This window comes from Gossypium raimondii, chromosome 11, assembly GCF_025698545.1.
Source record: "Gossypium raimondii isolate GPD5lz chromosome 11, ASM2569854v1, whole genome shotgun sequence".
Lineage (NCBI taxonomy): Eukaryota > Viridiplantae > Streptophyta > Magnoliopsida > Malvales > Malvaceae > Gossypium > Gossypium raimondii.
This window is the reverse complement of record NC_068575.1, coordinates 34,223,159-34,232,718: the sequence shown is the minus strand read 5'-3', so window position 1 is coordinate 34,232,718 and position 9,560 is coordinate 34,223,159. Positions and strand designations below refer to the sequence as shown.

General features: G+C 34.0%; 1 pseudogene; it reads left to right on the top strand.

Moving 5' to 3' along the window:
* The first annotated feature begins 3,749 nt into the window (after nt 1-3,749).
* On the top strand, nt 3,750-9,498 carry LOC105804129 (probable mannitol dehydrogenase; annotated as a pseudogene).
* The last annotated feature ends 62 nt before the right edge of the window (nt 9,499-9,560 follow it).

Here is a 9,560-nt window from a genome sequence, read left to right as displayed (position 1 = left end):
AACTAAGGGTGGTAAATAACTCGGTTGAGGGTAATTAGCGACTTAATTGATAATTAATAATCATAGGTTGGGAACTCACAACGTTAACACTAGGAATAGGGAATTCTATTAGGATATCTTAGGTTAATTAAATTCCATTAGGTTATTTTAAGTTAATTAATTTATTCATGACTTAATTAGACTAGTAATTATTTTCTGTAAATAATTTAATAATGAATTTCTTTAATCCGCAATTCCTTGGGTATGATCTTCAGAATACTTTCCAAGTGTTTCATTATAAAGAAATTATATTTCAATTTGAGCAGTATACTTGCAAGCACCACTACTTTATTTCATATCTTTTTGCTGCAATATTTTTAGTCCAAATGTTTGCACGTTTACTATACTAGAATTCGTGCCTTATCGAGCATGCTATCCAATTTTAAAATTGGTTTATTCTATAGCAAATTCTCGTCGCAATAAAAGTTTCAATGAAGAAAGTTTAGCAATCAAATCGTAGCAAATGAAGGAACTACTTTAAAATCACAAAAACCTTGAGCTCGAAGATGAAATTATTTCAAGATATCATCATAATTCACAATTCTAAATAACAATTAGAATCATTCACAAAAATACATAACAATATTAAAATTATTACAATATATCTATTTAATTATTAAATCTAAAATCAAATTATTACAAAATACAAACATACATATCGATGATTGAAATATATCTAAATCTAGATTAAAATAAATTTGAACATAAACCTACATATGATACCATTTAAATCCAAAATAAAATTTAGACTGAGAATAAGTAAGTTTGTAAATACGCATGAAAAACTCAAACTCAACCACCCCACACTCCAAAATCTCAACATTTACCAATATGTTAAAATATGTCTTAGTTTTGTACTATTTGTAAATTTAAAATTTCGTCTTCGTGCTTTTATTTCTAGAAATTTAGTCCATCTATTTTTAAATTTCAAAATTTTAGATCCAATTGTTAATATTATAAAATTATTTTATTGCTATCAAGTGAATATTTTTATTTCAAAATGTCACACAAAAATTTAATAAAAAAATTAACAATATTATCAATTAAAAATAAATTTTGAAATCTAAAAAGTAAAAAGATTAAATTTCTAAAATTAAAAATATAAAGACTAAATTCTATATTTATAAATAGTACAAGGACCTATACATATTTTAACCTTTATTAAGACAATCGAAATCTCACCGACTAATTTCCAATGAATTTCCAAAGAGGTGAGCAAAACTCGATTCGACATGAAAAAATCGAAAAAAATTGAATTTCGAGTTAAATGCATCAAGTTATTCAAATTAATCGAATTATTTGAGTCAACTTGAATTTTTTTCGAATTTTGAGTTCGAATCGAGTTTGATTTTTGAATTCAAATTACTCGAATAATTTGAATAATGTGAATACCAAACTATAATGTTTTACATTTTTACCCCAAAATTCCAAACCTATTTATTTTCCAAACTATAATGTTTTACTTTTTTACCCCAAACTTCCAAACCTATTTATTTTCACCCAAAACTTTTACTCCCTCCCATTTTCCCCCCAAAACTTTTATTCCACTCTCATTCCACCCCCTTCTACCCCAAACCCATTTCCCCCCGAAATTTTACTCTCCCATTTACTCCCCCCTCAAAATTTTACTTCCTCAACCCCGAAAACTTTTTATTTTCCCCCCAAAACTTTTACTTCCCTCCCATTCCACCCCCTTTCTACCCCAAACCCATCCCCCCCTCAATTTTATTCCCTCAACCCCAAAACTTTTTATTTTCCCTCTAAACTTTTACTTCTCACCTTTTACCCCTAAATCAAAAATTAAAATCATCTAAAAAATCTCTAAACCTAAATAGTAATAATTTTATTTATATCTATCATTTATATTATTAATTAAACTTCATATTTTGTATTATTTATATTATTGAATTGTTTAATCATATTGAATCTTTATAATGTTTTGTTAAAATTGAATTATTGATGATAAAATTTATGTTGGTATCAATTTTACATTTTATCTTTAAGATAAATTTTATTTAAAAATCATAATACATAAATTTTATTTAAGATAAATTTTATTTAAGATAAATTTTTACATTTAATATATTTTTAATTTCATAATACATAATTACAAGAATCGAAAATAATTGAAGTAACTAAGCAAGTAAAGAAGTTAACACATATATAAAATATTAATAAATAAATGATGATGGGATGAAAGTGAATAACAAATTTGATTATGGTGGGCAAATTTGATTACATTGGGTGACAGTGATTACAAGAACTCAAAATTATTTTTTTAATTTAACACGAACAAACATATTCGATTCGATTCGAATTTCATCTCACTCGACTCGATTCGAGAAATTTTCAAATAGATTCAAGATAATAAAATAGGAACCGTCAACTCAAAATTTTTTTCATTCAATTCGATTCGATTTGATCAAACTCTCACCCTTAACTAAAAGATGAATGAATTCAATCAATTATATAGTCGGACAGAGTTAAAAAAAAAAGTCTAAAATCACCACTCGGTGATGTGGAAAGGATCACAAATTCTTCGCCTGTCTTCCATTTCCTTAGAGGATCCTCACCCTGTGGGTCACCACATCAAACCTTCTTTTCTATTTTTCCAAATTACTGCAGCCATATTGTAACTTACACTTACGCTACAGAGCCCAACCAAACCAATAAATTACAAACCACGCAAGTACCTAATAACCCTGTTTTTGAAGAGATTATCACGTGTCAAGTAGATAAAACATGGATAACCCAGTTGCAAGATGTGTTCATCTATAGACTATAAAACATCCTCATAGCCTTCAATTCACCAATGTTGGGTCTACCCGCCATCTCCCCACAACAAATCGTTGGTTGAGACCAGAGAAAATAGTCAACCCTCAAAATTAAACCTTTCTAACACTTTACTTTCCCAGAACATCACGCAAACTCTGAAAGTGAAAACAAATCACCCACCACCACCACCACCCTCTACGAAACACCTCCATCGCTGATCATGGGGTTCACCACCTAAAAATGAAAACTTATTAAATAATGAAAAACAAACAAAAAATATAAAACTTAAGACAATACGGGTCCACATCGACACATGAAATCATTTATTATTCTAAAATACTCTCAAAATAGAAAAAAATTAAGAAATTGAGGAAGAGCCACCCACTTTCTAAGAAAAACTATTGGTGGTCGGAGGAATTTTAGCAAATAACAGACACCATCATCTATCCATTACAACTTGTAAAACAACAAAGATACTCACAAAATAGATAAATAAAGTGAAAAGAGAGAAGATATATGTAGTGAATGAAAAGAAAAAGAAAGAAAGGGTTGATGGGAGAAGAAAAAAAAGGGCGATAACCAATCCGGACGTTGATACTGTTGCTAAGTAAAACAAAAGATAAGAAGCAACGAGTTGGAGTAATTTTTTTTAAGTCGAAAGCAATTTGAAAACGGAAGGTAGAAAAAAAACCTATATGTTTATTGGTAGCTTTTGTGACTTGTGAGTCGAGAAAGTTTCAAGTTTTGAACTTACTTTTCAATTCATTGCCAACATTTTCCAATTATATGGTCAGCCAATATGTAAGCATAGCCTCCCAAAACCCCGCTATAAACACCTTCTCTTTCCCATACTACTAAATATTAGTTTATCATTTTTTAATACCATTTGTTTTGCTTTTAAGACTAGAAGAGGCTAAAAAATTACACGTCTGACAATGTCAAGATTTCCAGAAGAAGAACACTTAAACAAGGCTTTTGGATGGGCGGCCAGAGAAACTTCCGGTGTTCACTCCCCATTCAAATTTTTAAGAAGGTTTTTCCTTTTCTTTCTTTTTTATTTGATCAAGTTTGATCTTCTTCTAAGGCTGTTTGTGTCGTTGTTGATTGATAAAGTTAAATATTGTGTTGATTTCCAAGGCAACAGGAGAGAAAGATGTGGCTTTCAAGGTGTTTTATTGTGAGATATGTCATACCGATCTTCATAATGGCAAGAATGAATGGGGTAAGACCTTATACTGTTGAAGTTTGGCTTTTATGCAGCACATGCAACATCAAGTTGCAGAACAAGCTGTCCGACCCTTGCATGTAGCAGTTGAAACACATTGCTGCTATTGTATTTCATTTTGTTTTGTTACTTTAAGTGTTATTTTGTAACTTAGTTAGATTTGAACTAAGTAGGTAACATATTTTATGTAATTAGATGAAGCGTGAGCTGATAAATCACCTCTGGAATGTGTACAAGTTATGTTTAACAAGTTTCAATGTACTTAGTGGTAGTAGGTAATGTTTAGGTACCAATTTGCTTATTTTGACCAGCTTATGCCTGGTATATGTATTGGCACTATGCCATTTTTCAATTTAATAAAAAAAATTCATCATTAAATTCACTTTTCTTGCTTTCTTTTGTCTTTCAAGCCTGATACTGTTTTGTTTGCTCAGCAAGTATCGAGCCTTGAAGCTCAAGAAACTGCTAACTTCATTCATTTTCATATTCTTAATTCCAACAATTAATATCAGAGCTCATCTTCTTAGTGGACCTGTCATTTTTCATTCCTCAAAACTATGTCTTCTTCAGGTTTCTCTCCAGCTGCACCATTAATCTTCAATGGAGAATGTTACAACATTTGGGTAGCAAAGATGAAAACCTACTTGTAGGCATTCAACTTGTGGGAAGTGGTTAACTCGAATGTTGAACCAGCACATCTAAGAGTCAATTTTACAGTGGCTCTGATCAGGCAGCACACAGATGAAAGAACCAAGAGACACAAGTCCATGTCTTGCATCCAAAGTAGTTTGTCTGATATGATTTTCACAATGATTATGGCTTGTGAGTCACCAAAGCAGGCTTGGGACAAGTTGAAGGAGGAGTTACAAGGGACTGAAAGAATGAGACAGCAACAACTACTGAATTTGAAAAGGGACTTTGAAAATTTAAAGATGAAAGAAGAAGAAACAGTGAAGCAATATTCAGACAGTTTAGCTCAATTGCTAGAAAAGGGCTATTCAGTAGTGTTCAAAGGTAAAGAATGCATGATCAATGAACCATGTGGATAGAAACTCATGTCAGTGACCATGGTTGACAGAAGTTTTATTGTGGACTAGAATAAGGGTTCAGACAGTACCTATACAACTACTTTGGATGAAACTAAGCTGTAGCAAAAGAGGCTAGACAATATCAACTACAAGTCACTGGCTCAGCTAACCAAAGAAGACTTGGTTGGAAACTTCTCCAAATCAGTTGAGAAAGAAGAAGTGTGTGACGTGTGTCAGCTAGGAAAGTAAACTAGACTGCCATTTCCTTTGAACAAAGCCAAGAGAGCCTCTGAAAAGTTAAAACTAGTCCACATTGATATGTATGGCCCTATGAAGACACAGTCTTTAAATGGCAGCGGGTATTTTATCCTTTTCATTGATGACTACTTGAGATATTGCTGGATTTACTTCCTAAAGCACAAATTAGAAGTGGCCTTAGTATTCTGGAAGTTCAAGGCTACAGTAGAAACAAAAATAGGTTGCAAGCTGAAGACATTGAGGTTAAATAGTGGGATAGAGTATACCTCAACTATGTTTCAGGGATTTGTGATGAAGCAGGAATCAAGCAGCAACTCACCAATACCTACACACCTTAATAAAATGGTGTTAGTGAAAGAAATAATAGAAACTTGATGGATATGGCAAGATGTCTGTTGTTTGAGAGAAATTTGCCCAAAACCTTATGGGTTAAGGCAATTAACACTGATGTATATCATAAAAATAGGTTACCAACTAAGGCATTGGTTTATAAAACTCTATTCAAGCCCTAGTTTGGGTTCAAACCATCAGTTGTTCACCTGAGGGTCTTCGGATGCATATGCTATACCCATGTCCCAACAGTAAAAAGAGATAAGTTGGCCAAGAAGGCTCAACCTGGCATCCTGGTGGGCTATAGCAGTATCAAGAAAGGCTATAGGTCTTGAACCCTTCATCCAAAAAAGTCTTTGTGAGCAGAGATGTAGTATTTGATAAGAAGTCAAGTTGGAACTGGGATAAAAACGAACCAGAGACTGCTGCTGAAGACCTGGTGACAAGTTAGACTGAAGCTGATCGAAATGATCCTAAAATAGACATTAATGATGTGCCAGTTAGAGGAACTAGACCATTGGCTGAAATATATGAAAGGGTTGATGTGGCTATTGTTGAACCAAGTTGTTTTGAAGAGGTTGAAGCTCAATAAGGATGGAAACAGGCCATGCTTGATGAAATGAACATGATTCATAAGAATCAGACTTGGGAGCTAGTTGCAAGACCAGCTAACAAGAAGGTTATAGGAGTGAAGTGGGTGTTTCGAGCCAAGCATAATGCTGATGGAACTTTGAACAAGCTAAAAACAAGGTTGGTAGTGAAGGGATTCAGTTGGTAGTGAAGGGATTCAGTCAGAGGTATGACATTAATTACCTTGAAACATTTGCACCAGTGGCCAGGCTTGACACAATTAGACTATTTGTTGCCTTGGCTGTATAGAATTTTCGGAAGAGTCATCAACTCGATGTAAAATCTGCCTTCCTCAATGTTTTTCTTGATGAGAAGATATATGTCGAGCAGCCTGAAGGTTTCAAAGTAGCTGGCAAGGAAGATAGTGTCTACAAGCTGAAGAAAGCCTTGTATGGCTTAAAACCAGCACCAGGAGCCTGGTATGACAGAATAAATAGCTACCTAGCTAGCTTAGGGCTCGAGATAAGCATCAGTGAGCCAATCTTGTATATGAAGAAGGAGAAAATTATGCAATGCTAGCTGATTTCAAAGGCAAAATGTAGAAAATGTTTAAGATATCTGATTTAGGACAAATGTCCTACTTCCTTGGCATGGAAGTGTCTCAAACTCAGCAAGGAATTTTCCTAAGTCAGAACGCATTTGCCTTAAAGATTCTAAACAAATTCTCCATGCTGAACTGTAAGGCAACAAGCACACTAGTTGCTATTGGATAGAAGCTATCAAGCCAAGGTGATTTTGAGAAGGTTTATGAATCAACCTATAGGAGATTGGTTGGATGTCTGCTCTATTTGATAGCCACTAGACCAGACATTATGTTTGCTATAAGTCTGTTATCTAGATTCATGCATTGCTGCAATGTGAAACATTTACAAGTTGCCAAAAGAGTTCTCAGGTATATCAAAGGTACACTAAGCTTTGGAATGATGTTCAGCAAAGCTTATAACATGAAGCTACTTGGTTATGTTGATAGTGATTGGGCTGGATCAGTGGATGATATGAAGAGCACCTCAGGGTATCTATTTACCCTTGGTTCAGCCAGTTTTTGTTGGAGTTCGAAGAAGTAAAATGTTGTTGCTCAATCAACTACTGAAGCTGAGTATGTATCAGCTGCTAGTGCTGTTAACCAAGCCATTTGGCTAAGAAAGATCATGACAGACTTGAATCTTCACCAAAGGGAAGCAGCAGAGATTAAATGTGACAACTAATCTACTATTGCAATTGCAAAGAATCCAGTGTTCCATGGGAGAACAAAGCATTTCAAGATTAAGTTTCTTTTGTTAGGGAAATGGAACAAGCTCAAGAAGTGAAACTGATTTTGCAGTTCTAAGGATCAGCTTGCTGATATCTTGACAAAGCCCCTTAGTGTGTCAAGGTTCGAGCATTTGAGAGTCAAATTGGGAGTATCCAGCATGCAAGCCAAGGAGGAGTGTTGAAGTTTGACTTCCATGTAACACATGCAACATCAAGTTGTAGAACAAGCTACTCGAGCCATGTATGTAACAGCTGAAGCACATTGTTGTTATTGTATTTCATTTTGTTTTGTTACTTTAAGTGTTGTTTTGTAACTTAGTCAGATTTGAACTAAGTAGGTAACATATTTGATGTAATTAGGTGAAGCTTGAGCTGATAAATCGCCTTTGCAAAAGTGTACAAGTTATGTTTAACAAGTTTCAATGTACTTAGTGGTAGTAGGTAATGTTTAGGTAACAATTTGCTTATTTTGACCAGATTATGTTTGGTATATGTATTGGCATTATGCCATCTTTCATAATGAAAAAATTCATCATCAAATTCTCTTTTCTTACTTTTTTTTGTTTTTCAAGCCTGATTCTATTTTATTTACTCAGCAAGTATCGAGTCTTCAAGCTCAAGAAACTGCTAACTTCATTCATTTTCACATTCTTAGTTCCAACGTATACCCTCTTGTCCCTGGGTATATATATTATCTTCATCAATTCATCTCTTTGTTCATGGCAATCAAATATAGAGGTTTAAAACAAACATATTAGATGCAGACATGAGATTGTAGGGCAAGTGACAGAGGTGGGAAGTAAGGTAGAAAAGTTCAAAGTTGGAGACAAAGTTGGAGTAGGCTGCATGGTTGGCTTCTGCCATTCATGCGATAGCTGCACTAACAATCTTGAGAATTATTGCCCCAAATTGATAGCTACTTATGGAGGAAAGTACTATGACGGAACTGTTACATATGGGGGTTTTTCTAACACTATGGTGGTGGATGACCACTTTATCATCCGCATTCCTCACAACCAGCCTCTTGATGCCGCCGCCCCCTTCTTTCCGCTGAAATCACAGTGTATAGTCCATTGACATTTTATGGACTCGATAAGCCTGACTTGCATATTAGAGTTATTGGATTGGGAGGAATAGGCCATTTGGCTATTAAATTTGACAAGGCTATGAGGGCCAAAGTTACAGTCATTAGCACTTCTATAAACAAGAAGAAAGCAGCTTTAGAAAATCTTGGTGTTGATTCATTTTTTGTCAGCTGAGACCAAGATCAGCTTCAGGTTTAGTTTCAACAACCTTTTCCTTTTTCTTTTAATATTTTGTCAATAATGAAATTTTCTAAATTTAACACACATTTATATGTAAATATATATGTTTATTTTTCTTAGGCTGTTAATGGTACATTGGATGGCATCATCGATACAATATATGCTCAACATCCCTTGCTGCCTTTGCTTGGGTTGTTGAAGACTCACGGGAAGCTTGTTCTTTTTGGTGCTCTAGAGAAACCACTTGAGCTACCAACCTTTCCATTGCTCCAAGGTAAAAGTTTATGGTGAATATATACTCTCTAAAAATGTATGAGGCTCGACTTCACTGGATGTATATTCAAATAATATTGATGTGTTTTTACATTAAAACTGGCATGGAGAAAGATAATAGAAGGAAGTTTGATTAGAGGGATAAGAGAGACTCAAGAGATGATTGATTATGCAGTTAAACAAAGCATAAAACCAGACATTGAAATTATACCTATCGATTATGTGAACACTGCCATTGAACTCCTTCTCAAAGCGGATGTCAAATGTCGATTTGTCATTGATATTAGTAACATGTTGAAACCCACCTCTTAAAGCTCTGCTTCCTATATGTTATTACTCAACAAAATGGCAACGCCAGTCCAATATTCTTACTTTCTTGCAATAATTTTGGTTTTTATATGTTCTTCACGTGGCCTTCATAAATGGATCATAATGTTATCCAATCTGATTAACTAAACTGAATATTGTTAGAATTAAGTGACCTGA